We start from the raw sequence: 6,000 nt of genomic DNA on the forward strand, positions 1-6,000 counted from the left end.
CGGGTACACACACACACACACACACGGGTACACACACACACACACGGGTACACACACACGGGTACACACACACGGGTACACACACACGGGTACACACACACGGGTACACACACACAGGTACACACACACAGGTACACACACACACACACGGGTACACACACACACACACACGGGTACACACACACACACACGGGTACACACACACACACACGGGTACACACACACACACACGGGTACACACACACACACACGGGTACACACACACACACACGGGTACACACACACACACACACGGGTACACACACACACACACACACGGGTACACACACACACACACACAGGTACACACACAGGTAGACACACACACACACACAGGTACACACACACACACACAGGTAGACATACACAGGTACACACACACACACAGGTACACACACACACACAGGTACACACACAGGTGCACACACACACACGGGTACACACACACACACACAGGTACACACACACACACAGGTAGACATACACAGGTACACACACACACACAGGTACACACACACACAGGTACACACACAGGTGCACACACACACACGGGTACACACACACACACACAGGTACACACACACACACAGGTAGACATACAAAGGTACACACACACACACAGGTACACACACACACACAGGTAGACATACACAGGTACACACACGCACACAGGTACACACACACGGGTACACACACACAGGTACACACACACACACACGGGTACACACACACACACACACGGGTACACACACACAGGTACACACACACACACGGGTACACACACACACACGGGTACACACACACGGGTACACACACACACACAGGTACACACACACACACACGGGTACACACACACACACAGGTACACACACAGGTACACACACACGGGTACACACACACAGGTACACACACAGGTACACACACGGGTACACACACGGGTACACACACACACACGGGTACACACACACACACACGGGTACACACACAGGTACACACACACACACACGGGTACACACACACACACAGGTACACACACACACACACGGGTACACACACAGGTACACACACACACACAGGTACACACACACAGGTACACACACACACACAGGTACACACACACACACAGGTACACACACACACACAGGTACACACACACACACAGGTACACACACACACACACAGGTACACACACACACACAGGTACACACACACAGGTACACACACACACACAGGTACACACACACACACAGGTACACACACACAGGTACACACACACACAGGTACACACACACACACAGGTACACACACACAGGTACACACACACACACAGGTACACACACACACACAGGTACACACACACACGGGTACACACACCTGTACACACACAGAGGGGACACCACACCTGTACAGAGAGAGGTCCCCATACTCTGTAGAACAGGTGGGATTACATCATTAAATGCTGCTGCTATTGTTGTGATGACGACGACGACGACGATGACGACGATGACCATGACTGCGATGATGACGATGATGACGACGACGACGAAGCTTACAACAAATCTTCTCCGCTCTCCGTCCCCCGCCGCTCCGCCCAGGGTCGGCCACCCACCTCGGGATCTCGGGGTGAGATTTGGGATCTCGGGATCTCGGGGTGAGACTCGGGACGCGGGGAGAGCGCCGACACAACGGAGGAGCGTCCTCCCGCTCAACTTGGGAATCGCGCCCGAAGGTTTTCCCCGCAACGAGCCCAAACCCGTCACCGCCGCGTCTTCTTCTGATCGCCGATCGCTGATCGCCGATCGCCGATCGCTTTCTCTCAACTGTGAAGTTCGTCGTTGAATCGGCGACAACGGCGGCTCCCGTGCCAGGCTAGGTGCGCTCTACGAAGCCGGCGCGGCGAGCGTCGAAGGCTCGCGGGGGAGGTCACGGGGGAGGTCACGGGGGAGGTCACGGGGGAGGTCACGGGGGCAGGTGGCCACGGGCTCGCCGACTGAGATGACTGCCGGCAGACGCGCACCCGACTCTCGCTGCGCTTTATCCGCCCGGCGCTCTCCGCTCGTTGTTGTGAGCGTCGCTCCTCCGCCCTCCGTTGTTGTTGGAGGGCGACTGCCTCCAACTGCCCAGTAGCGTCCTTCACGAGCCTCCTCCACTGAGGCCGATCTTGACACCGCTGGTACCAGTCATCGACAAGTCCACTCAGCTCCACGTCCTCCTGTACCACATCACTCCATCTCTTCTCTAGCCCGTGCCGCGCCCATTTAGCCCCCTCGATCCGCCCGAACAAAAGCTGTTTAGGCATGCGGTGGCTGGGCATGCGGGCTACGTGACCCAGCCAACGCAGCCTCGCCTGCCGGAGGAGCTCACCGATGGGACTTTGCCCACATCTTTCAAGGACGACCGCCTCCAACTGCCCAGCAGCAGCGTCCTTCACGAGCCTCCTCCTCCACGGAGGCCGAACTTTTGACGGCTGCTGATGATCGTCTGCTCCACGTCCTCCTGTTTGGCATCGGCCCATCTGCTCTCCAGCCCGTGCCGACACACGAGACCACAAAGACAAAGATCTCCCCCGTAGCCTCTCGAGGTTGTCGGGGCAAGTGCTATTAGCAATCGCCAATGAAGGCCGGGCGGTCAGCGCCACGCCCGGCCACATTTGTTTCACGAGTGGCCATGTTGCGTTTGTTCCCCCACCCCCCGCACCTCCCATTAGCACGGTTGGTTACGTACGGTGCAAAAGAAGTTCAACGCGCAGACGCACGCACGCACACACACACACCGCCACACTACCGCTACCCGTCGCGCACACACATACACACACACGTACACACACCACCACACTACTGCTACCCGTCACGCACACACGCACACACGCACGTACACACACCACCACACTACCGCTACCCGTCACGCACACACGCACACACACACGTACACACACCACCACACTACTGCTACCCGTCACGCACACACGCACACACACACGTACACACACCACCACACTACCGCTACCCGTCACGCACACACACGTACGTACACACACCACCACACTACCGCTACCCATCACGCACACACATACACACACGTACACACACCACCACACTACCGCTACCCATCACGCACACACATACACACACGTACACACACCACCACACTACCGCTACCCATCACGCACACACATACACACACGTACACACACCACCACACTACCGCTACCCATCACGCACACACATACACACACGTACACACACCACCACACTACCGCTACCCATCATGCACACACATACACACACGTACACACACCACCACACTACCGCTACCCATCATGCACACGCACGCGCACGGCCCCAGAGGGACGTCCACTCGGCAGGAGTTGGCACCATCAGTGAAGGTCCGTCTCCGCTGCTGGATGGAGCGTTGGGAGCGCAACCCGGGGGGGGTGGCGCCAATTCGTCGACCACTTCAAGCGGCCGCTTCCTGCGAGTAGCCCCCCCCCCCACACCACACCCCCCCCACCACACCCCCCACCACACCCCCCACCACACCCCCCCCCACCACACCCCCCACCACACCCCCCACCACACCCCCCACCACACCCCCCACCACACCCCCCACCACACCCCCCACCACACCCCCCACCACACGGGCTCCGCTACGCAGCCCGAAAGTCACGTGACCATGTCTTCAAAAAATATATTTTTGGTTTGTTTTCATTCGTGCGCATGTGTGTGCGGGTGTGTTTGTGCGTGCGCGTGTGTATTGCATGCGTGTGTGCGCGTGTGTGTGTGCGCGCCGCGCTACGAATCCCGGGCGACCCGAGTTCGATTCCCGCTCACGACCAACACCACCGGTAGCGGATAATTATCCGCTACTGGTGCGGCGTGCGGTGACACGTCGCCAGCACTGGGGAGACAAAGGCGGCCGGGCGCGGCGCTGGCCACCCACCACCTCGTGTGCCGTGCCGGCCTTCGTAGGTGCTGCTACTCGCTAGCAGCGCTTGCCCCAACAGTCCGTTAGAGGCCGTACCGGGAGGAGGCAGGCGGGGGGGAGATCTTTGACTTTTGTCCGTGTCCCTGAATCGTGCGGCGAGCGAGAGAGAGTGGGAGATTGAGCGAGCGAGAGTGGGCGAGAGAGTGAGAGCGAGAGAGTGGGCGATAGAGAGTGGGCGATAGAGAGTGGACGAGAGAGAGTGGGCGAGAGAGAGTGGGCGAGAGAGTGAGCGAGAGAGAGTGGGCGAGAGAGAGTGGGCGAGTGGGCGAGAGAGAGTGAGCGAGAGAGTGGGCGAGCGAGAGTGGGCGAGAGTGAGAGCGAGAGAGTGAGCGAGCGAGAGAGTGAGCGCGAGAGAGTGGGCGATAGAGTGGGCGAGCGGGCGAGCGAGAGAGAGTGGGCGAGTGAGAGAGAGCGAGAGAGCGAATGATCTAAATGTTGAGACACGAATGGAGGGGGGGTGCCGGGTGGTTCGTTTCATCGCCTTGTTAACGACACTGCATATCTCGTTCTTAATTTACTGATGTGAATACACTGTGTGTCCTGCATACGTATGTACGCGTGTGCGTGCGCGCGGACGTTTTAAATGCTGTAGGGAGAGAAAAAAAAATACGAATCTTATATATGTCCATTTTGTTGTTGTCGTTGTTGGTTGTTGTTGGTTGTTGTTGCCGCGGAGGTTGTTGTTGGAGTTGAGCGGCTCGCCGATTCGTTCCGTCTCCCCGTGGGGTTGCACCGATGATACGTTTAGGATCGCCGTTCAGGGGGCGGGTGGCGTTGGAACGAAACTTGCAGCTTGAGTCCCGATGGGTTTCACGCAACGCTCGGTAGGGTGCGAGGTTTGGGTTGTTATGCTTTCAGGTAAAACAAGTAAAACCCGTAAAAACAAAGTTTTTCACTATAAATCCTTTATATGCGTGGCGGCTAGAGTCCTCTCGTCCTCTGGCTTGAGATGGCTGCCACCTATGGGTCAGATGATTGCATGGCAGCATTAACCAATTGGTAATTACATATAATATTTTTGTCCCTAAAAGTGTAAAATTTAGGAAAAAAAAATTTTCATGAACATTAATTGTCACGCACAACGAGTCTGCGTGCAAAATGTCAGCTCGATTGGATCACGGGAAGTGGGTTAAAAAACGACCGAAAGATTTGCACGGTCCTAAGCAAGCAAGCAAGCGAACTTAATATAAAGAATTAAAAAACAACACACACACGAATCGTTCAGTATTGTCCACTGCCCCTTTGAAATGATCGCTTAATTGCTGCGATGGTAACTGCGGCCACCAAAAATTCAGTCAGCGACGACGACATCAATTTAGTTGTTAGTCTTACACTTGGGTGTATCCCCCCCTTAAGTCTTACCGAGTCTCAAGGACGCTTCGTCAAGAGAGGGTTGCGTGTGTAATGAAAGGCAAGTGTGGTTGAGGTTAGTGTGTGGGTAACTCCCATGGTGGGTTGATGGGACACCCACCATGGGTCTACCCGTGGCACCTGCTGGGTCTGCCCCGTGACCTCCTGCACCTAGCCTGGCACAGTAGAGGGCACAGGTGGTGCATCTGCCAGTAGCCATCTCAGTCAGTCGACCCGTGGCACCTGCTGGGTCTGCCCCGTGACCTCCTGCACCTAGCCTGGCACAGTAGAGGGCTACAGTGGTGCATCTGCCAGTAGCCATCTCAGTCAGTCGACCCGTGGCACCTGCTGGGTCTGTCCCGTCACCTCTTGCCAGCGGGCGTTCGACACTTCACGTGGCCTCAACGTGCACATGGCCTGGCACAAGCGTCGTGGTGACATCACCGCCACTTAGTGGCGGTTGTTGTTGTTGGTCAGCGTGGAAGAGTAGGCCAAAGACCCCTCTAAGCCAGTGGTTCTTAACCTTTCCTGCAGCCTTGTGGTTTCTCTGAAAGGGCATCTCTCACTCCCAGGGGGTGCATGATGCAAACCCAGGTTCAGAAAAAAGTAAACCCGTAAAAACAAAGT

General features: G+C 56.5%; 1 protein-coding gene across 2 annotated transcripts in view; it reads left to right on the top strand.

Moving 5' to 3' along the window:
* The window catches only part of LOC144950998 (rho GTPase-activating protein 26-like), a 106,209-nt gene extending 104,245 nt beyond the window's left edge, over positions 1-1,964 (top strand). For both annotated transcript variants that reach the window (XM_078881212.1, XM_078881213.1), the window contains one exon: positions 1,635-1,964. The gene's annotated coding sequence lies outside the window, so the exon portion shown is untranslated. The remainder of the gene's footprint in view (positions 1-1,634) is intronic.
* The last annotated feature ends 4,036 nt before the right edge of the window (positions 1,965-6,000 follow it).

This window comes from Lampetra fluviatilis, chromosome 60, assembly GCF_964198595.1.
Source record: "Lampetra fluviatilis chromosome 60, kcLamFluv1.1, whole genome shotgun sequence".
NCBI lineage: Eukaryota > Metazoa > Chordata > Hyperoartia > Petromyzontiformes > Petromyzontidae > Lampetra > Lampetra fluviatilis.